This window comes from Sitophilus oryzae, unplaced genomic scaffold, assembly GCF_002938485.1.
Source record: "Sitophilus oryzae breed Bouriz unplaced genomic scaffold, Soryzae_2.0 scaffold_302_pilon_pilon, whole genome shotgun sequence".
Classification (NCBI taxonomy): Eukaryota; Metazoa; Arthropoda; class Insecta; order Coleoptera; family Curculionidae; genus Sitophilus; species Sitophilus oryzae.
Genome location: NW_022146866.1, coordinates 2,159,575 through 2,185,007, shown reverse-complemented (window position 1 = coordinate 2,185,007; position 25,433 = coordinate 2,159,575). Strand labels below are relative to the sequence as shown.

General features: G+C 33.3%; 1 protein-coding gene across 4 annotated transcripts in view; it reads left to right on the top strand.

Annotated features, from left to right (window-relative positions):
• Positions 1 to 25,433, top strand: part of LOC115884542 (aminopeptidase N-like) — a 105,610-nt gene that overhangs the window by 13,120 nt on the left and 67,057 nt on the right. The gene's annotated exons all lie outside the window — the stretch shown is intronic.

The window sequence follows — 25,433 nt, the reverse complement described above, 5'->3', positions numbered from 1 at the left end:
TTATATATTTTATTTTATCAGTTATTGTGTTGCAATAATAAAAATAGTACTACCTCATACAGAGTGTCTAAAAATTTATATTAAATAATTTCTAGCTTTAAACGGCAATAACTTGTTTAATTTAAATGGAACACCCTGTATATTTTAGGAGAATCAGTTGCGCAATTTAATTGTCTATTAAATTGTATTATACCATTTTTTACCCATCTCTTCAAAATTTCGTAAAAAAATGCATTTTCTTATAATTTAAACCTCATTTATCACTATACCCATGGAATATTTACATTTTAGATTATTTTTAAAGATGTAACAAATTTTTAAAGAGTACAGATACTAATATTGTCGATATAGTTCGTTTATTTCACTAAAAAATAAAAAAAAAACTGTTTAAATATCTGTTAAAGAGGACCAATTAATATGATTTTAGATTTTAGTATTCAAAGTACATTAATTGACTATTTGCGTTGATTAACAATAATTGCTACAAATATGAAAAAACTGAATTTTGTATGTGTATTAGACAGTGTGGTAAAAAGTAACACCTTAAAAATTTTATTTCGTTTTTTAACGAATGCTTATTTATAACAGCAGCGACGTTTATTTTCATAACTTATTATATACTGATTTCTGATTCAAATCCACATTTATTTAGAATAATTTATTAACACAATAAGGGGTAATCTAAGGCAATGTAATTAATAAATATTTGGGCGGAAATAATGGTGGTATATTTAATTAATGGTATACTCTTTCATAAATATTTAAATAGTTTTCTTTTTGTATAAAAATGGGCTAGTAATATTATCTTTTTTAGCACTTGTACAATTTGTATATTTGTTGCGTTAAAATCAATCTAACTAATACGTCAATTTTCCATATTGATAAATGAGGTCTAAATTATAAGAAAATTCATTTTCTACGAAAAGTTGAAGAGATGGTTAAAAAATGGTATAATACAATTTAATAGACAATTAAATTGCGCATCTGATTCTCCTGAAATATACAGGGTGTTCCATTTAAATTAAACTAGTTATTGCCGTTTAAAACTAGAAATTATTTAAAATAATTTTTTAGACACTCTGTATGAGGTAGTATTATTTTTACTATTACAACACAATAACTGATCAATATACAAACTTCAGTAAATATTTAGTATTAAAAACTTTGATACCCTTGAAGAAATGAAGCCTTAAAAGTTTTACTGCCATTTCACAAAATTGAAAATATTTCAAAAACGGTAAGGTTTAAGTGTGATAAACCTTAATCAAATATACCTTTATTTTAATCGCAGAAACTAAAAATGTAATAATATACAGGGTGTTCCATTTAAAAAAATACAACTTTGATATTTTTTATTTATTTGGGACAATCTGTATCTTGTAAAAAAAATTTAAATTGTAGCTCTAATAGTCCTTCAACGAATCCAAAACTTACAATTTGTAAAAATCTAATCGTTTAGCTACAATACTCCGTGTCGTATGTGGTGAACTGTATATATTTAAAATTTTAGTGAGATATGGGTTACTTCAAAATATTAAGAAAAAAACTGTATACAGGGATATTCACCTCATTTGACATCGAGTAATGGGACCATTGGAGGATTACTAAAGCAACAATTTAAATTATTTTCAAAAGGTACAGAGTGTCCCAAATAAAAAATTCAAGGTTGTATTTTTTTTAAATGCAACACCCTGTGTATATTATCACATTTTTAGTTGCTACGATTAAAATAAAGATAAATTTAATTAAGGTTTACCGCACTTTAATCTTGCTGTTTTTTGAAATATTTACGTTTTTGTGAAAATACAGTAACAATTTTCTTTAAACGAAACAACGATAATAGAATTATTATTATCTTTTAAATGGATTTACTGAAGAAACCAGAAGGTTTAGGTATAGGAACATGGTATATCCTTGAAAACAATTGTATTTGGGTTGCAATTTTTTAAATAGTATACATAGGCTTGAATTTAAAATAACAATAATTTTAACAATTTTTTTAACAATCGGAAATAATTCTTTTTTCTCACCTCCCTGTTTGATATCCAATCAGTGGATTTAAACAGACCGAATATGTCGACTTTCCCTAACCTATGAAACAAATTTTAGCTTTAAATATGTCGAATTTATGATTTAACCAATAGGCCAGTCAATCTGGAGGCTGAGGTGGAATAAATTAGTAACCAACCGATCTCAACGGGAATGAGTAGATAATGATCTCCTATTTAACCCTTCAAAAGTCCCATTCGGTCCCAGTGGGGGAAGATTGAAACAAATCGCCGCCATCTTGGATTTTTTCGTTTTTTTCAGATATATCCGTTTGCATAACTTTTTTCGAAAAAACTAAAGATATGTTTTTTGTAGAGAATTCATCAATTTAGAATATTCTACCTTCAATCATTTTTTTTTTTCTAAAATAAATAGTAATAGAGATAGAGCAATTTTTTACTACTTATATCTTTTATAAATTTTCCAGTTTTTTAAACCAATCAGCTATAATTTTTGCGTTAATAGTATAGTGTAAATAAAGATAAACCACAAGTATAAATTTAAGCATTAAAACAATTAAAAATAACGTTAAAATACTATTTATTAAATAAAATTATTGTTAAAACAATTATTATTAAATTAAAGTTATTAAATAAAATCTGCTATGGCGTCATCCTGAGCGTCATTTTCCGCTTCAACTAAAATACAAAAGTTTGTGCAACTGATTCCGTTGCACTGACCACACTTTGCAGAACATTTAAGACCCAGTTTTCTACAAGAGCAATTTTTAGAGCACTGATCCTCTTTGCAACTGTAAAAAAAATATTTTAGTAGGTCAAGAGGCGCCACATCTTCTGTTGATTGAATAGGTGTCAGATTGCCTTTTGATCTTTCTTGCATCCATATTCTAAAAGATCTTACTTGTTACCAATCTCTTCTTGAATCTAAAAAATGCAACTTAAAACATTTCCTATAATAGCGATATATCTTTACAGTTACCTGATAGCATGCCCTGAGTAAATTGAGTTTTGCAGAGTTCTCAGTTGGAGGCAAATTAGCTAAATTAAAGGTAGTCTGAAGGGCTTGTTCTGATGTAACCCTACTATATAGAGTGTATCTCAGATAATTAGTATGTTTAATATAGCTTGGGCAGTGATATAGCTTTAAAAGATAATTTAATCCTGACTGAAACCAGTCATCTATTTTCAGTATCGACAGGCACATTTTTGACTTGTTCTAGTCAGAATTAAATTATTTTTTAAAGCTATATCACTGCCCAAGCTATATCAAACATATTAACCATCTGAGATACACTCTATACAATAGTATTACATCAAGACAAGCCCTTACGACTACCTTTAATTTAGCTAATTTGCCTCCAACTGAAAACTCTGCAAAACTCCATTTACTCAGGACATACTATCAGGTAAATGTAACGATATATCTATTACAGGAAATGTTATAAGTTGTATTTTTTAGATTCAAGAATGAATTGGTAACAAGTAAGATCCTTTACAATATAGAGAGAAGAAAGATCAAAAGGCAATTAATACCTATTCAAATAAAAGATGTGGCGCCTCCTGACCTACTAAAATATTTTTTTTGCAATTATTGCAAAGAGAGTCAATGCTCTAAAAATTGCTCTTGTAGAAAACTGGGTCTTAAATGTTCTTCAAAGTGTGGTCAGTGCTACGGAATCAGTTGCACAAACTTTTGTATTTTAGTTGAGGATGAAAATGACGCTCAGGATGACGTCATAGCAGATTTTATTTAACAACTTTAATTTAATAATAATTTTCTTAACAATACTTTTATTTAATAAATAATATTTAAACGTTATTTTTAATTGTTTTAATGCTTAAATTTATACTTAAAAAAAACTGGGTCTTAAATGTTCTGCAAAGTGTGATCAGTGCAACGGAATCAGTTGCACAAACTTTTGTATCTATATTAACACTATACTGTTAACGCAAAAATTATAGCTGATTGGTTTAAAAAACTGGAAAATTTATAAAACATATAGTAAAAAATTGCTCTATCTCTATTACTATTTATTTTAGAAAAAAAAATGGTTGAAGGTAGAATATTCTAAATTAAATTCTCTACAAAAAACATATCTTTAGTTTTTTCGAAAAAAGTTGTGCAAACGGAGATATTTGAAAAAAACGAAAAAATCCAAGATGGCGGCGGTTTTTTTCAAACTTCCCCCACTGGAACCGAATGGGACTTTTGAGGGGTTAAATAGGAGATAATTATCTACACATTCCCGTTGAGATCGGTTGGTTACTAATTTTTTCCACCTTTACATATAATGCTCGGCTACGTTTACTGGCCTACAATGCTTATTCAAGATCATGTTTTTGTCAATTTTACACATGTTTTACTTTTTATTTCGAAAACTATTAGAGATTGGTATAGGTTAGTAAAATAGAAAAATTTTGAGATTTGGAAGTAGATTCGAAAAATATAATAATATACCGGGTGTTCCATTTAAGATAACAAATATGCTACCACTTTTAGTATGAAGCGGCAACACTGTAATTCTGAAAATAAATTATACAGATGGAACAGGTGCCTTTATGGAAAAATCCAAACTTTCAAAAAATCCTATCACCGATACTCCATAAAAGTCTAACGTGCTATAGCCGTGAAGCACCCTGTATGTTTCGACAAAAAAGCCTTCATACGAGTAGGAATGTGGATAGCCATCACCAATCACATACATATTATTAAGTTACAGGGGAGGGGCTAAATAAAAATTTGTTATTTTTTTTAATTACTAAGAGAAATGAGATGTAAATCAAAAACAACAAATAAAAATCCAAGACCGCAAGGGTCTTGCATGCTGGGTCTTGGTCTTGCTACATTGAAATTAGGGGAACAAACTTCTACGCCAATTGAAACCACTAAAATAATTCCTCTAATTTCAAGGTTTCGAATGAAGCTTTAGTCTTGCACTTCTAGGTCTTGTTTTTATACCAGACATAGCCCAGACTCGCTCAACATTACCCTTGTTTAAGGAAAAATTATTAATTAATTATATCTAGAATGCCACTCTATCTAAAGAAGGAAACATTCGACCAATGTGTACTCCCAGTCATGACATATGCATACGAAACCAAAGAGGGAGACTACTTAATAGAGAGGAGAGAGTAAATAAATATCAGCAAAATTTTAACAGAGCTGGTACAAATGTAAGAATTTGACAACGCTGTTTCCGATACGCTTCAGTCCGTCCGCCAAAAAAATGTATGGAAGGAGAAGATATGGAACGAAAGGAAATCGGAACGGATAGTGTGCAATGTCCTATCCATTTACATGATATAATATTTTATGTAAACGGAAGGGAAACGGAAGGGAGCTGATATAGAAGGTATAGTGAGAATCAACCTTTAAACGGACATCCTAAGGAAACTGCATGTCGCACAACGTTCAATGGAACGAAATATGCTGGGAACAACCAAGAGAGACCGCAAAAGAATAGAGTGGATACGACAAAAAACCCAGGTTATAGATGTCATCCACATAGTCAAATCCCTCAAGTGGCAATGGGCAGGACACCTGGCAAGAAGAACAGGCAACAGATGGACCACAAAAATTACAGCATGGTATATATATAGTCGGTACTTGAGTCGACCTCAAGCTTCAGCACGATCTTAGATGCAAAATGCGTATTGTAGAGGAGATTTGATCAAGAAAGCGGCACGAAAGATGCACAGTTTGCATGTGTAGAGACGGAATCTCGAATCTTGATTATGGCTTGGCTAAGTTCGACTCAAGTCTGAGATTGAGATCGGACTATAAGTACGGCAATAAGAGACCTAGAGGAAGACCGAACTTGAGATGGGACCATGATATTAGGAAATTAGCAAGGATAACTTGGGCCCACATAGCCAACAATAGACAACAATAATGGGCCCAACTACAAAGAGAGTATATAAGGGAGGAATAATTGGAAATAATTGCATAAGTTGAAAATGATGATGATGATGATGAATTAATAAAATTAATAATTTAAAACATTTTATAAGAGTCATAAATCTCGAGTAAATGAGGTAATATAATCAAAGTTTACAAAACCTGGAAATTGAAAAAGTCTCGCGCTTATCTGAAACGATTTAATCGTATTCCAATGGCATTGGCATAGTTCGCTACTATTTTTATCCCGATACGATAGATTCGCAGATACATATTTTATCTGATGGCGGAATATGTTCCATATTTCCAGATAAAATTAGAACGTTCAACGATCCACAAAGATTAATATTCCGAAATATGGGTCAGCCTTTTTCCGGAAACATATGGACTTTTATTTGTATTGTTTGGCCTTATGTATATTTTTCTTAATGCACGATTGGATTCAAACCATATGGACTATTTCAAATATATACTTCGTATTAGGTTTCAAATCAACCGTCTCAATTGTATAAATATATTTTATGACCGAATAAAATTTTAATATAGAATTGGGTTTGAAAATAATATCGATATATTTCGAAAAGCAGGCTTTTTAAGCGGCTTCAGAACGATTGATCACATATACGTTGTATGTGTACATATATATTGATCACAGATACTAAGAAAAACTATCAGCCAAATAAAAGAATACGAACTTCCACTAGCCAAAGCCTTTATAGACTTTGAGAAGGCTTTCGACTCGATATATCCTAAGGCAATAATAGAAGCCCTAGCAAAACAAGGTATTACAAGCCTTATATAGATACTCTGGCCAATATATACAAAGAAGCCAAAGCAAGAATAATGATATATAAAACAACATCAGAGTTTCCAACTGGCAAAGGAGTATGACAGGGAGACGCAATATCCCAAACCTCTATACAGCAACATTAGAAGAAATCTTCCGTCAACTGGACTGGACCAACAAAGGATTAAAAATAGATGGAGAATATTGCCAACAGTCCTGAAGAACTACAAGCACAAATTAATAAACTAAATACAGCTACCAATAAGGTAAAATGAATTTAGCTAAAACTAAAGTAATGTACAACGAACTAGTAGAAAGAAAAGACATTCTAATAAATAACAGAGCACTGGAACTAGTAGAAGAATAAATATATTTGGGACAACTAATACACAGCTTGGGATCTCTACTACCAGAAACCAACAGAAGAATTAGGTTAGTATGGAGCACTTATGGAAGAAACTCAATCATATTCAAATCTAGAATACCACTCATCTAAAGGAGAAAATATTCGACCAGTGTGTACTACCAGCTACCAGTCACAGTCACAACGGACATCATGAGGAAACTGCAGGTCGCACAACGCTCAATGGAAGAAAATAAGCTGAGAATAACCAAGAGAGACCGTAAAAAAACACAATGGATACGACAAAAGACCCAGGTAATAGATGTCATCCAGAGTGAAATCCCTCAAATGGCGATAGGTAGGACACCTGGCAAGAAGAACGGAAAACAGTTGGACCACAAAAATGACAGCGGGATCCACGAGGAATTAAAAGATCTGGAAGAAGACCGAACCTGAGATGGGACCATGATATTAGGAAATTAGCAGGGATAACTTAGGTCCGCATAGCCAACAATATACAACAATGGGTCTAACTATAAAGAGAGTATGTGACTCCCTCACATACTACATCATAATTGGAAATGTTTGAATAAGCTGAGAATGATGATGATGATGATGATTTAAAAAATATTTTGGGAACAATTTAAGGAAAATAATCTTATTAACATTAAATGCTTCAAAATATCAAAGAGATAATCATATTGTAACATTATTATAAAAGATTAGACAAACCCAGTCAAACACAGTTTGTTGCGCACTCGATGTGTCATCGTCGTAATTATTAAAATGTATATGCTGTCGCGGGCTATTTTGTACAGCTACTTAAGTTAAACAGTTCCATTATACATTTAACTATTAAAAAAGAAGAAAAAGATTAAACTGCTCAGCCCTCAACAACTCGCAACCGTATACACCAAACATTTCCCTCACTATTTCTTTCTTGTTTATATATTGGTACCACAGCTAAGGGTATTGCGGCGGGTTGTTGTTGGCTACCTCCGCGGCTGTTTGCTTTGGTTGGACGAAGCCCATAATCCTGGGCGACTCTGGTTCTTGGCTACAAATTGGGGCTTTAGGCTCCCGTTTGCTCCTTTTATTTTCCATCATTGATTTTCGTTTCTTCATCATTTTTTTCCATCTCCTGGGTTGCACACGGTGCCTCGTTGCATCGTTTGCTTCCTTTTTTTTGTGTTTTGTGATCGGTTTCTTCGCTTCCTGATTCCTTACCCTACTGATGAGGCCTGAAGGCAGTAACATCAGTGTACACTAGTGTAGGTGTAGTTGTGTGAGTGTGCGTGCCTGCACTGGTGTACACTGGTGTATACGGTTGGGAGTTGTTGAGGGCTGAGCCGTTTAATCTTTTTCTTCTTTTTTATACATTTCCCTTACTATTTCTTTCTTGTTCATTTAACTATTAATATACTCTAAGGGTTTTTGTAGATGTAGATCTCATACACAGTGACTTTTTTAAATATAAACGTATTACAGTATTTTGACGGGATGCGACGCATCACCCGCATCAATGGAAGCTTCACCCGCTGGTGAAATTGTTAAAATAAAAAGATTCTTCTCTCATTATTTACATAATATGTTGATATTGCTTTGTCATTTTCTCACATCGATGATATTCTAATCCTGCGGTTTAGTGTTATGACCGAGGTTATGACTATAAGTTTTATGACTTAATTTGCAAACAAAGACTAACGGGAATCATGAAATCTGTATTACAAGGATTAACTGTGGTTTATTTTGTAATTCCAATATTAAATAATGACACATTATTTTTTTAATTTATTTTAGTAGGTATTTCAAGTATGAAATTAAAATAAATCTAACCCAACATTACACACAAATAATTTCTCGTTTTTAAAGAGTATTTAGAACAGAATATAATATTAATAGGAAGTTTACTTTTACAGTAAATACTAGAAAATAAAATATACTACATACATATAATTTTTAACCAATATTTTTGCAAAATAAGAAATAATTACTGTCTATTTATATATATTATATATTAAAACTTAAAATAATCTACATACGGGGTGCGTCTTAAAAGTGGGTCACCCCTATAACTTGTTTATTTTTTCCAATAAAAAAACGAGATTTGGTATGTATATGACATAAATTAGGATTGACTGACGTATTCAATTGTTTTTGGTCACTTCCTGTTTCACCAGAAATGACAACATTTTTAAATGGTATATGGGTATTTTTTTACTTCATTTGATAGAAAATGACATTCTAAATAGAATGGCATAGCTTTTATCAACTTTTGACATTTTCAATTAAAAAAAAATAGCTTTTAATTTTCGGTTTTTCTCGAATATCTCTGGATCTACTCAGAATTATGTTTCTAAACGGCACAATTAGGGTTTCTGGAACCGGAGCTGTTTTTCGGAACCGGGAATTTTAGTACCGCGCCTTTTAGGAACCGATATTTCCCGGTTTTCTCGATACTTTCGGTACTGACTAATTTTTGTTCAATGGTGGCGCAGTTCACCAATCAGAAAGCAAGGGATGGTTTTTCAAAGTAAAATGGATAAAAATTGAGATTTTTAATCAAAATAATATCAAATTATTAAATAATCACTAAAAGTATAGGTAACTTAAATTTCACATCAAACAACTTAAACCCAATTAACTGAATTTGAGACAAAAGCCCTAAAATATTGAATTAAACATCTACATATTAAAAAATTACATAATAAATATTATAGGAACTTCGAAAGAGAAAAAGAAGCAAGAACAATAAGAAATAGTATCATTACTTATATAGAAGAGTTTGATTTCGCCCGCTAGAAAGTATCAAAAGACTTTGCGAACCAACCAACTCACGTAACAAAAAAATACATTTTTAATTATTTTTACCGAGGCCTGGTTCTGTGATGGCCAAAAAGATCTGAACCCTAATTGGTAGTATTAATTAGAGTTTCCAGAACCGTACTAAAATTTTCGTTCAACGATTGTGGAGTTCGTTAATTAGCAAGCAAGGGATGGTTCTCAAAAGTAAAACCTGTTCAAAAAAGTTTCAAATGTAAATAATATCAAAAGTTTGATTTCGACCGCTAGAAAGTATCAAAAGTCTTCGCACGTAACAAAACATATCTTTTTAATTATTATTACCGAGTCCCGAAAGTACCGAAAGAACCGGGAATTAATAATTTCGAGTCCCGGTTCTTTGATGTCTCAAAGGAACCGGGAATTCCCGGTACTTTTGGTACCGGGATTTCCCGGTTCTGAACCCTAGGCACAATAATATACAACTTTGAGCTAATTTAACCATTCTCGTATCTCATCTCCTATTAGAGGTGGGAATTCTAGTTCCTTGAGAGGAACTAGTTCCTTAGTTCTAGTTCCTCCAGGGAAATAGTTCCTTGAACTAGGTCTTTAGTTCACAAGAGTTCCCGACTAACATTCCCAAGTAGCATTTTCACGACTTGCGACCACATGTTTACTAAACACAACGTTGGATTAGTTACAAAAAATAGTTAACTCCCTACCTTAGGTATTAAAATAAATTTAAACGTTTTTATAACGTTGTGCCGACGTTGGACTAGTACTACAGCAAAGTAGGAAGCTTCTGCGACGTCGAATAAACGTTGTCTTCTAACCTTTTTTGCTTAAGTGATCTTTAGGTGATTCGGACAACGTAGTTACAACGTTGGATTTGAGAAAAATGTATATTTGAATTCATCAATTTTATCGATGAAACATTTAAAAATTACGACTTTATTTATAATAATACAGTCATAATAACATTTTTTATACAGATGTTTTCCTTAAATTTTATTATCGTTGTAAAATTTTATTAGATCTGGTAGCACGTAGTATACAGGGTGTCCCAATATTCCGTAGACATAGTACTACTACGTATTTTTGGAATCAAAATTAGTTCATTGGACATAATTTACCTCTATACAAAAGTGCTTCGTTTTTCCGCTAGAGATCCGCATCACATTTTTTCAGATAATTTAAGAACCGTTATTCCGATTTGAATGATATTTTGGGTATCTATGTTTTGCTAAGTGCTCTAACATTTGACTTTCACAAAAATCAAGAAAAAGTACAGGAAGGGTGGAAACTACCCCCACCCCTACGTAAAATTTAGTATAAATATTTATTAACTCCATCGACGGTTTTCCTAACAACAATAACCTAACCGATTTTCTTTCCATAAAAAGGTAGTATTCACTACATTTTTGTTCTCTTATTAAAAAAAACTCCACTGTACATACTTTTTGAGAAAAAAATATTATTTATATTAGTCGGTTCAGAACGTTTTCCGACACCTAACCTCCACTCTTGTCTATTTAGCCAGAGATCATCAGGTATTTCTCTATTTTCTAGTTCTTTATCCACACCCTCCCTCCAGCTTCGTCGCGGCCTTCCTCTTTTATTTCTGCCTCGAGGTGTCCACAGTAAAATTTGTTTTGGTATTCTGTGATCGGGCATTCGTTGCACATGACCAAACCATATGAGTTGTTTTGTTCTTATGTCGTCCACAATTGTGTGTTCTGCTCCCATAATCTCTCTTACTCTGTTGTTGGTTATTTGTTCTCTTTTCGATTTTCCAGCAGATCTCCTCCAGTAATCCATTTCGGTCGCTAATAGCATGTTCTCTGTTCTGCTTTTCAACTGCCATACTTCGCTTCCGTAAGTTATTATGCTTTGCACTACCGTATTATATATGTTCTTCTTATTAGCTTTAGAGATTCCTTGATCCCATAGTACACCATTCGACATAGATATTGCCCTTCTGCCTTGCATTATTCGATCTTTTATACCCTCGTCGAATTTTCCATCGTTAGTTATTTTTAATCCGAGATATTTATATTTGTCACAGTTTTTTATCACGCTTCCATCCTCTAAGACTATGTTCTCTTGTGGCCTCCTACAGTCATACATTCAGTTTTAGTGATATTTACCTCCAACCCCCATTTCTTATACTCCTCTATCAACTTCCTTGCCATATATTCAAGGTCGTCGTGATCTTGGGCTAGGACTATCTGGTCGTCCGCAAAAATAGGGTGTATAGGGTGTCCTCATTTCTTAGAGGGATTCCCATTCCTCTACACTTAAGCATCCATTTTTTTAGTGCTTGTAGTTCTTGTTGTATATTTTGAATAGTATAGGAGATAGGCAACATCCCTGTTTGAGGCCTTTTGTAATTTTTATGCTTTCTGACAATGAGTCTCGTATTTTTATTCTATCTGTGGTGTTCTGTATAAGTTCTGTACACTTTGTGTATAACTGCTTTAAGTAGATTGACATTTATATTAGTCATTTCCAACGTTTCCCACAATTTATTTAATGGTATGCTGCAATAAGCCTTTTGGAGGTCTATATATAGTAAGTATACCTCTTGATCTTTTGCCGTTTTTTTCTCTAAGACCTGTGTTATGGTAAACAGATGATCCACAGTAGACCTTCCCGCTCTAAAACCCGCCTGTTCTTCTATTTCTATCTCTTTATATTCATGTTCTATTTTATCCTTTAGTATCTTTCCATATATTCTACTTAATGTACTTGTCACTGCCAAGCCTCCATAGTTTGTACAGTCTTCTCGATTTCCTTTTTTAAGAATAAAAAAATATAAAAAATATACTTTTCCAAAGCTGACTTCCAAAAAATGGGTCATCAATTAACACATCAAGTTATGGAGGCGCATAAATGTTCTAAAATAATCTAGTTGGCGAAAACATGGAATTTTATGATAGTATCACAAATTATATTCGACAATAAGCTTCATAAAAGGCTTAAAAAAAATAATATTTTTTTTTTAAATTAATTAACGTTCAGGTACATTTCTGATTGATGCCCTCTAACGGACAAACGAAGCACTTTTTGTTCCAAAAAATACGTAATTGTTCTACGTTCACGGAATATTCGAACTCCTTGTATATTTTGTAGGTGTGCTTTGAAAACATAAATTCTCCAAAAAATGTTTTCCCAAAAACTATGCGATGTAGCGCTTTTTTGCAAGAGACATAAAATGTAGTAATCTGGCCATTAGTTTTTGGTGGGGGTGGGGGGTTGGTAAGGGGGTATGGGAGGGGGTTAAAAATTTTAAAAAATCGTAACTCCAAAATTACAGTAGCTAGCGAAACGCGGTTTTCAATTTAAGAATAGGAATAATATTTGCAACAAAATTTGTAATAACATCAAAATCAGTCAGTTCTTGAGATAAATAAAATTGGAAAAATTCCTTTACTTTGAAACTAAAAGAACTACCTACTAACTTTTTATTAACATATTTTAGTATGGGCGGCTATACAACCCTCCCGGCGCCAATTTTTTTATCTCCTATCTTCAAGATGAATTTTTTATACAGGGTGACCCAGTATCGTCTCGTACGTCGACTGAAAAATTAACAGAAAACCTTATTAAAATTATTTTTAATTTTATGTGAATCAAAATTTGATATAGAGGTTTGTAAAATAATATTTTATTATGAACAGAGGCAGCGGGAGTAAATATTTGAGAAAAATGTATATATCCGACACATCCTGTATTATTTTTCGTTCTATCCGAGGTTCTATCTATTATCAATACTTTTTTGATGCAAATAATATTAAATTACCCAGCTAGATTATTATTCTAAAGATTAAAGAGTAAAAATGTGTTCTCTCGAAATCAATATTTTGATTATCTGATTGGAATTTTTTCGGATCCGTTATTTCTTATTTCACAACCGACACTCGTTAAATTCAAGTACGCGTTTATAACACGGTTTTTCCTTCTGAAAAATTATTTGCTTACATCAGAGTATTTAAAAAATACAGATAAATTAACCTATCATTCCAGGTTTTGCATCACTAAATTAGTTTAACTGACAGGAAAAAGAAACATTGCATTAAACAATACATTAAATCTTGTTTTTAGCTGTTTTATTTAATTCAAATTTTATTTTAATTAAACAAAACAGCTAAAAACAAGATTATTTTCGCGATTTTTTTTGTTTTTAGTTAAAAAACATAACTTCTTCATAATATGGCAACATAGGTAGTAAATTAAATTTACAAGAAAGATAACCCAGAAAAAATCCAGTGGTTGTCAAAATTTAGGCATAAAATATTTTTTTTGGAAATTTTAAAAGTCAAATAACTCGGTTATTTTGGACTTATTTAGAAAACGGTAAAGAGAAAATATGTTTCTTTTATCGAGATCTACCAGCCCTGAAAATATCTGCACTTATTTAAGACTTACCCTGTATATTAATATTCAAAAAAAAAATGTGTGTGCACTATGTATAGCATATTTGAAGTGAAACTGTGAATCTTCATATTAACAGCTATTAAATTGAAGGCTTTGAAGGACATGTTTGGAAAAGTGTAGTTTGAAATGTTGAAAAAGTAATAAATTAAAAATTAATAATTCATTTCATCCACTTTCACAAAATTTGTATTAAAACACGTAGACAGCTTTGAAAAACACGTTGCACTACGTATTTATAAGCTGCAGGCTGTGTCTCGCTAGCTCTGCTAGCTCGTGTGTCATAATCGTGGCTCATGACATAACAAATAATCTTCTGGAACCTACAGCAGTTTTGACTAGAGTTCTGAATATCTCGCCGATCTAAATAGCATTCAAACGACTATAAGATGCATTTATTAATTTGTTAAAAACAATTAACAATTATAATTTTATAACACCCGACTTTATAGACAATATCGACTTTACGTGTCAAAAAATGTGGTGTCCGTTTTAATAGATTTCTTTTTCAGAAAACAGACTCTTTTGGTTACCTTTCTTTGTGTACTCTCTGTATTAAAATGGTGTCATCTTCTGCACTAAGCAGAAGAAAAGTATTGCATATACCTACGCATCCAGAATAAGTATTATTCCAAAGAAAATATAAACATAATGACACGTGCTGCCTGCGTGTGTCTTGAAGGTCTCTTTCTTCTTCTTTCTCAGCCTGGTTCCATCCAGTGTTGGATATAGGCCTCTTCTAGGTTTTTCCATGCTTCGCGATCTCTAGCCAATCTTATCCATTGTCTTCCCGCCACTGCCCTGACGTCATTGACCCATCTCTTTTTTGATCAGCCCACACTTCTTGTTGTTCCCCTAGGTCTCCATAGGATTACTTTTTGGGGCCATCGGTCTGGATCCTGTCTTGCCACATGTCCTATCCATTGCCGCTGCCACGGTTGGAGTTTGTTCTGAAGGTCTATATAGTGTAATAATCATAGAGGACAACAACAAAGGATAATTAATTACTAGATTGATCGACTTGCCTGTAACGATGGGCGGCCATCACGGTCTTTCTGCCGAGGAGCAAGGGGAAAGACACCACCTATCTGCTGAGCCTTATCCAGGGTCAGAACTTCAATGTAAGGACATCGAGTTAGCGAGTCATCAACTCGAGGGAGGAGGGTCATGGTCAGGTCCTCAAAATAGGAATTGACCTCAAATCCAAGGAGGCAATAGGAAAAGAGGGACATATCCTCTATTATAGATACGGGACAACACTGGTATCAGGTCTAAGGAGAGACCAAGTTAAAAAGGTGGAGAAAATGGAGACAGATCCTCCAGCCTCCACCTCACGGGTTCCTCAGCCGGACGCAAGCTCCTCGACTGTGAAGGGCGGCACGAAGGGCCAAACTCCAACCGTGGAAGGGTGTGTACCCTCGGAGGAAGAACTGTTGTCAGAGGAGGATGGGAAATACCCTGTCCCCTCTACAACAGGGGTATGATAGATTATAGACTGTGTGATGACTCAAGGAAGGGGGCACAATAGATCTTTTAGGTCGCAGTGATTAACCCCCCCCCCCTCTTACTCATTCTACATTCTTCTACCTGTAACGAAGGTCGATCTTAATTATCCGAGCTGTCCGAAATGATTATTACAAACCCGCCCTTCCCAATTCCTGCGACCTAATTATCCAAAATTATGCAATGACGAGGATCTCAGGCGGGTCTTATCGAGTGCATTTTTAGTTTGTTTTCTTTAAATATTTTGTGCTGAACCGGCCAGATTCATGCATAATACATAGTGTAATAATCATTTCGGACAACAGCTCGGATAATTAAGATCGATCTTCGTTACAGGTAAGTCGATCAATCTAGTAATTTTTACTCCCAGCGCGCGTCGTTACCACTTTTCGTCGCGCTGGCTTGTGTGTGATAGGAGACCATCTACCCATATTAAAAGATGAAGAAATCAAAGCAATTCGAGAAACGTAAAGCAATAAAGCACCGGGCGAAGATCAAATAACAGCAGAGCACTTCAAACACATAAGCGATAATGCCATCAAAATACTGACCCAATTTTTCAATAAAGTATATAAAACCGGAACAATCCCCAAAGACTGGGTAACATATACCTTCATAGCCTTACCCAAAAAGAATAAAGCGAAGAAATGCGAAGACCACAGAACAATATGTCTGATGAGCCACGCAGCGAAATCTTTATGCGAATAATATTCAATAGAGTATACAGCAAATGTGATGATTTCCTTCCTAGATCACAATACGGTTTTAGAAGGGAGACAGGAACGAGAGAAGCCATCCTGAGTTTAACGATAATCGCAGAGAGGTATATGGATGTCCAAAGGAAGCTGTACGTATGCTACGTTGAATACAAAAAAGCCTTCGATCGAATACAGCACGAAAAATTACTAGAAGTTCTCACTGAAGTAGGCTTGGATGAGAAAGATATTATCATTATAAGGAACAAAAACTGGAATCACAAAGGTTGTGTCAGAACTGAAAAAGGAAATACAAGATACCTAGACATACAAAGAGGTGTCAGACAAGGATGCATATTGTCACCATTATTGTTTAACGTTTATGCCGAATACATAATCCGAAAATCTCTTCAAAATTGTCCAGAAGGGGCTAAAATAAATGGAAAAATTATAAACAATATTAGATACGCAGACGACACCGTGGTATTAGCAGAATCCGAAGACCAGCTGCAAACCCTAATGGACAAACTGACAGAAGAAAGTATTAGGATGAATCTAGAGATCAAGACAAAAACTATGATTTTCAACAGACATCCGCAAGACAATGAAAACACCGACATAGTGATAAACGGCGTCCATCTAGAAACCACGCAAAGATATGTTTACTTGGGCAGGGAATTAAACAGCCAGCTAGACCACTCCAAGGAAATCAGAAGAAGAATTGAAATAGCTAGGGCTGGTTTCCTCAATATACGGAAGTTCTTATGTCATCCGAGAATAGCTATACCAACGAGGCTAAGAACATTAAAATGTTATATATGGCCCCTACTTCAACATGGATGCGAAACATGGACGCTGAAACAAGAAGACATCAACCGCCTTAATGCGTTTGAAATGTGGATGTATGGTCGGATGCTGAAGATAAGTTGAACCTCCAGAACAACAAACTCTGAAGTTTTAAACCGAACGAAAACTCGTGCACACCTAACAGGCACAATTAAAATCAAAAATTCTTCCTACCTTGGACATATAATGCGGCACTTAGAATATGAAGAAATACAGCTCATAATAGAAGGAAAAATCGATGGAAAACGTAGCATAGGGAGGAAAAAAAATTGTGGCTACATACGATAAGAGATTGGACTCACACCGACGGAAACACCCTTATTCACCAAGCTCTGAACAGAGAGTCATATGCCATATTAATTGCCAACCTCAACAGAAAAGGCACCCAGGAGGGAGGAGCTTGTGTGTCACGGCTTTGAATTTTTACTCCCAGTGCGCGTAAAGAAGTTTCATTTCAAAAAATTAAAATTTCTAAAAGGTCTTTCAATGATAATAATAGTTAATTTCACTCTATTTTTGGTATAACAAGAGATAAAAGTTAAAGAATTAGAATATTATCATCATTAAATTTAAAAAAATGATTCATGCTTGTAACTGGAACAAGGTAATTCAAATTCACGGGTTTATCCGAATTTTCTAATTACGTTTACAGTTAAATGCCGAGATTCTATTGTGTACAATATTTTATTAAGGTTTACGAGACTGTCATCGTTATATACATACTTCAATTACAACAACAATAAACTAAGATTTGGCTAGAACTAATTGTTTTGAAAAGATGAAAGATATATAACATTTTCTAATATAAGAAATTGAATCGCTTAGAGTCTACGTTCTAATATTGTTATTATTCAAGTGCTATATTTTTGAAAATTACTACATTCAATTGTCTAAAAAATATAAATTGAATTATAAATTTATTCACGTCAACTTGTCCGCCTTCATTGGTTAAAATGACAGTTTATTTACCATGTGCGAAGGAAATAGTTGGAAGATATGGTTAGTAAAAAGGAAAAAACTATTTGCGTCGATTTTCTAATCGCTGTCAGTGCTAAATTTACTCAGTATTATGAAAATTTTGTTTTTAATTTGTATAATCTATCTCATTCGGTACTATACAGGGTCTGGTAATAGTGCGTCGGGCATCTGTAACTCCTAGAATAAAAAACTTGGGAATTTTGTTTAAGTGCATATCTAAAGTATGTACTAGGATGTATTTTAGGAAAACATTTTAACCTCTACAGGGTGGCTCAAGAAAGTGTGAGTGGATAAGGATGATTTATTTTGAATGGATCACCCTGTATATTATTGCATTTTTGGCTTCCTTTCAGATCAATTTACATAATCCTAAGATATGAGTAAATATAGTTCGATAGTTGCAGAGATATTAACAAATATATAAAAAATATACATTTTACAGCCTTTCTTAAAAAAAGTATTACAAATACAATAACCATCCTGAAATCAAAACTACAATATAACATAATATACACAACCAAACTTGGAATGGAAAATCATCTATTATTTTTCTTAATTTTTGAGACGTATGAACATTTTGTTTTATGAATAAAAATCAGTCCTTACCAAAGACTTTGAATGAAAAATAATCCACATAGCAGTAACAAAATTAATCAGTTCCCAAAATAAATACAATGGTATTTTTTGGTTTCTGAAACGAAATGAGATTTAAATTTTTAATGATCCAAAAGCAAAAACAAAAAGAAAATTGATAATCCGTGTTGCCACCTCTAGCTCTTATGCAACTTTCTATCCGCAATGACATGCTTCTTATTACATTATCAACGTTGTATTGGGGTATGTTTTCCCATCCTGTTAATGCTGCATCAATAAGCTGTACGAGATTTCATGGAATATTTCGACGATCTCTAACCCTTCTTTTGAGCTGGTCCCATAAGTGTTCGATAAGGTTTAGATCTGATGATACATGCAGGCCAGTCTAAAACTATAACACGTTCCGTTTCAAGACATTCTCTAGCCTCTCTTCTGGTATAGGAAGGTGCATTATCGTGCATGAAGATAAATTTATCCCCAATTACAGCTCTCCAAAGCCTAATGATTGGTTCTAGCACTAAATCAACATACCTCCGACCCGTTAAAATTTGTTGAAGTGGTAACAATGGAGTTTTTGCTCCCAGTATATTATCTCCCGAGAACATTACATTTCCTTCTTTATATCTTGGTACAGACTTGGTAGCCTGAAGTCTCGCTCATCTTCCTGGAGCTCTGAGAGTCCGAATTCGATGATCATCTGATTTTAGGCCAATTCTGGTCTCACCCGAAAAAATAACATTTTGCCATTTCTCAATTGTCCAGTTTTGATGTGGAATGCATCAATTTAGCCGGTCAATTTTATTTTGTCGAGATAACTGTGGGGACCCGTAACTCTCTCCTACTGTACAACCCTTGAGCACGAAGCCTTTTTCTTATGGTTTCAACTGAAACGTTCACACCTGTAGCTCCCAGAAGTTGTCTTTGTATCTCTGGATGAGAAACATTGGGGTTTCTTCTAGCAATTTGGCACACAAAGCTGTCTTGTTGTTCAGTAGTGACTCTTTGACGACTTTGCCTGGGCTTGTTCTTGAGAGTTCCTAGTTCCAAGTCCCCAATATGTTTCCGATACAACACTCCTACCATCTCTTTGGGGCATTCCTTGTTCAATGAGAGCAATAATTCTTCCCCTCTATACATCTGTTAATCCAACATAAGGCATTTTTTTATTTTTTTTTGGATAGAATGAAAATTACCAGACAATCGTGATTTTACTACTGAACACAAAATTCACAAGAAAATAAATCGCAGAAGTCGTTTATTTCTTAATCTCATGATTATCTACAACAAAAAGCCTTATCTTAAAGTTATATGCCAATTTTTTTTCTTGCAAAAAGTTTAGTCAGAAATAATCAGTGATTCCATATAAGTGTGGTTGTGTGTATATTATAATTATTAAATAAATTAAATCAAATATGTATCATTTTTCAAACTATTTTAAATCTGATTGTTCGTAGCTGATTTATGTTTAATCTAGGATCAAACCTATTATCACAGAGAACATATAATATGTTCTCTGTGCTATTATGTTTTATGTCATGTCCATCACGAGAATTTCAATAAAAAAAAGACATACCGCTGTTATTATGGCATTCGCATATTGCTGTTCTATTGACGAGCCACTTTCCAAATAAATATTCAAAAGTGGTGTACCTAAGTTTGTAACGAATAAATAAATAAAAAGCGCGAGCTTGTGTGGCCTGTTACTGTTATTTGCCGATCACTTGGCTTTTAATTACCGAAAAGTCGTTTCAGGTTTACTAAACATTCTTTTTACGGTCCGCAAAGAACAATATATTCGGTTAGGTCTTCAAAGTAAACTTCCTCCTTCCATTGTAGCGTTCGAAGTGTCTTTACAAAGCGTTGTAGTTTCCTCTAAGATTGTGAAGTGCTTTTTTTGTTAACTTACATTCCAGATGTTTCTCTTTACAAGACACTTAAATTCATCATGAAATATAATTTTAATTAAATAATTTTATACAGTATGTCCCTGGATTGTCTTTACAAGAGGAAACGTTTTCTTATTATTGACATTTTAAGAAAAATGCATTTTTCATAAAAAAAAATGTTTGTTCTAAAATGGTTTAATCCCGTTCACATACTTTTCCAAATTTCCATACCGTCTTAGAGAAAATTTAAACAAAACATGAAAATATAGTTGATTTTTTCCTAAAGTCTTAAAAATTAAAAGGCGTTTCAATGGTAATATAATTTCGATTTCATTTTTTGATAGATCGTTATAATTAATTTTGATAGGATTTTGATTAACGTCATAATGACGTCATACTTTTGATGTTTTTAAAGTATCTCATTTTCTGATAACTGTTATCACCCTTTTCGTAGCATTGATCTAAATAAATGTTGTGCTTCTTTAACATTTAAAACAGCAAAATATATGATGTTAATTAAAATTCTGTCAATAATAATAATCTATCAAAGAATGAAAATTTAAAAAGATTATTACAAATACAAGAACTGTCTTGAAAACAAAACTATATTAGGTTTTTACTTTAGATGGTCTATCCATACATTGCTGTAAATATCGTAATCTTAAATCCTACAGGGTGTTCAAAATTCTACGCCGAACTTTCTAAAGTATCAAATAATTTTTCTTAGTTTTTTAAATGGAACACTATGTATATTATTTTTTTATTAGATGGACAGTTAAGAAATGATTTTTTTTTGTATTTAAAGTATTTGTCTCTTTCAACGGTAAAATATGAGAGAAAAATCATTGGGTGGCTTTGATAAAATTTTACTGTGGAAAATGCCATATGAAATATATAACCACGAATATCTGAAAAACCGTTAAAAATTTTGAAATATACTAAATTTGGCGTAGAATTTTGAACATACTGTATGATTTACGATTACCATATTTATATTAAAGTAAAGTAATATTTATATTAAAGTAAAGTAAAGTAAATATAGACTATGTAAAGTAAGTACCTAATATAGTTTTGATTTCACTACAGTTCTTGTATTTTTAATAATTTTTTTAAGAAAGATTGAAAAATGTCTATTTTTTATTTATTTATTAATATTTCTGAACCTATCGAAATATATTCACTCGTATCTTAGGATTATGTAAAGTGATCTGAAAGGAAGCCAAAAATGCAATTATATACAGGGTGTTCCATTTCAGAAAATTTATCCCGATTCACTTACACTTTTTTGAGTCACCCTATAGAAGTTAAATTATTTTCCTGAAATACAGCGTAATTTTGGTTTAGGTTTGCACTTAAACAAAATTCCCAAGTTTTTATTCTAGTAGAATAATTTACCGTGCAATTGTCAAGTTATTAATATTATTATAATATAACGAGTAATATAATAAAGATGTCTAAAGCCGGCATCCCACGATGCGGGACATGGCGAATTTCGGCTTGGCAAGTTAGTTCGCCAAGTGGCGAGTCAGCGAGCGTGGTTATTTCCCACGGCGCACAGTGGGAAAAAATCCAGAAGTATGTTGCAAAAATTATTTTTTTGTACGATTTCATTCAAATTTGGTAAAAACATTATATGCCAGTAGCCTGTGAATTCAGTTAGTTTTGGCTGACTTGAGAGTGGTTGGGGGTGGCGGGGGGGATTCATAAAATGGAAAAATCATCTTTTGACTAATACAGCTACCAAAATACGGTAATAATATTTTACATTTCACTAAATTTTACGATTTTTGGCAGAGCCAAGATGAAATAGACAGATATTGAGCGATTATTACTCCTCCGGCATATACAGGGTTTGTTATATAGATATAGATACAGAGGATGTCAATATTCTCTATATCTTTTTTATTCGACGTTTTCGGAAAAAGTGCCTTGAATAAAAGTTTAATGGTCTTGAATACATTTTTCAAAACAGTCTTCTTTGCATATGCAGAGTGCCTTAGAAATCCTGTGCGTGGCCCAACTTTCTTATTTCAAATTAGTACCCAATTTTTTATTTGATTTTTATTTTCTCCTAAAAATCCTAAGTACTTTTATGTAGTATACCTAATTTGAAATAAGATAGTTGAACCACGCCCAGACTTTTTGAAGCACTTTGTATATGCGAAATAGACTTGTTTGGCAAATTTATTCAAACCCACTTTCATTTGAGACAGTTTTCGGAAACATCAAATAAAAAAGATAAAGGGGGTGTCAATGTATAAAAGAAAATCTTACATGATTAGTTTAGTTAGTCTGATATGTGATGTATTCGCCGTATGCATCACAATATGGTTACCAGTAAAACTCATAAGAATCCTTTACATGATGTCATGTGTAATGTCACAATGAGATAACAGGTATTCCTATTTTGAAATGCCTAATTTGCTATCACTATTTTTAACCATTGACCAGTAAAATGGTAATATTTCCCACAAAAGCTTACCTACTATTTACTGATATTTTTTTTTATAACAGCTGAAAGAAATGGTCACAAAGTGGACATTTTTAAATCTGAAAGAAAAATCCATTTCAATTAATTAAAAAAATTAGGTACTGTCAAAATTTGTCAATTTGTCAAAAAATGTCATTTGACACTTATGACATACCTCTTCGGAAATCTTGAGAAACATTACGTAACTTTATATTTCGAGTTCTTCTCTAGCTACGATAACAAGTAATTTATGAGAAGTATCCACATAAAGGATCTTACTATACACATAAGCATGGAGGCTTACGCTTCCAATAAATTTAGTGTTGCGATTTTTTGCGATTTTTTTGACTTAACTTTTCTAAGATAGAATATATGCCACTATCAAAAAAACCTTAAATGATTATGTTCTACTTTGACCTTTACCTAGTTTTTATCCAAAAAATCAAAATAAAAGATACTTTTTTACTTACCTTAACATTAAATTTACCGCAACCTGGAATCTACGTAAAACACGTTATGACAATTTCACAATAATTATTGACAGCAAGCTAAGGTCGTCCGATTCAATTGTTATAATACTGTGTCACTTGAATGCAACGGCTACTACTTAAAAAATTGTAGAAAAAAGGCAGTTATTGGGCACAAATTAACTGAAAATGTAGGTTTTGCGCAAAGTTCGTTTTACAGCCTCTCGAAAGAGACTCCGAATATGCTTTTTTGTTGATTTTCTGTGGTTTTTTTCTTAACTAATGCGTTTCCAATCTAATGTTATTGCCATAGATGCTAACTGTGGATGTTATTTTTTGCAACTTGGTTTGGACATATTGCCTACTGTGCGGCGCCGGCGCGGCGCGCGGCCAATGCAAATTTGCGCGCGACCGTCGGCGTCGCGTCGAATGGACTTGTCAAGTTACATAGTAGTTAAAACAGGGCAGTGTATATATTTGTTTGTGGTAGTGTGTAGTCAACATCCTGAAGGGAAGAACAAATAATGAGATTGCAACAAAAACAGCGCATTGCCGCCTGTGCAGCAAGTTTTATTTTAATGAGTGTTGAACATAATTTAAATAAAAACAAAGAAAAAGACGATGGTGGAAAAATTCCAGGTGTAAAAATCTGTGCATGTATTCATATGCAAACCAGTCCGGTTTAAAAATGTCGTCAGTCCCTGTGCCGGTTCCAGTGGTTGATTTTACTTTTTGCCACAGTTTTCTAAAAATTGCCATCAATGCTTTTTTCTTCTTTTTAAGTTCCGCCACCGTGCATTTGACACTTAAATTAGTTTCATTTCTTTTCCAACTATCATGAACAATATTTCTATTTTTGTGGTTTGGGTCCTTTGGATTCTAATTTGCTGGTTCTCCTTCGTAAAGTTCCAAAAATTCTATAACCAGTTCATTTGACCACTCCATTCTTCAAAAAATAAATAAATGAGAAACTTAATTTGCAAAAAATACACCTATCTCAACGATTATTCTGCGACGATATGAAGAACGCTACTGAGACTGCAAAACATTTTTGTTTAATACAAGCCTACGTGGGAATGGTAGGAAATGATTCAACAAGTCAAGCCTGCGATGCTCGTTCATCCTTTGACTTGTGCCACATTTACCGACAACTGACCGGAAGACCGAGCCGTGCCGCTTGTCGCATCGACGAGCGGTCTCATTCCCACAACGCGTGGCTCGCCAAGTCGCGCGCCAAACTCGCCAAGTCCCGCGTCGTGGGACGCCTGCTTAATATGACCATATCAATATCACTTATTCTTATGCTTTTGATAGAATTTGATTTCTTGCTATAAAGTATTCTCCTTGTTTTTTCTCTTATATTTTATACTCTTTTATCCCGGTTATAAAAGATATGAGGTTATTAAAAAAATATCGAAAACAAACAAAATAATTTTGTTACCGTGACATTGCGTGATCTATGGTCACTATCACTCGAAACAAATCACCAATTAAATCAAAGCAACCGGCATGAGATGCATTAAATCACGCGATGGACAGACGCCGATGCATATTAAACGCATTCCGCTATATTTTCGCCGCATCTCAAGCACATTTAGTTTAAAACCCACGTCTTATTAGTTAACATGTCCGTCAAATAAATTAGTAAATTAAAACCAGGAAAATAACTTCCATGTATCTTTCCGCCTATATTTTTGTGAATTTACTACGCATATTACACAAATCATTTTAATTCAAAAGAA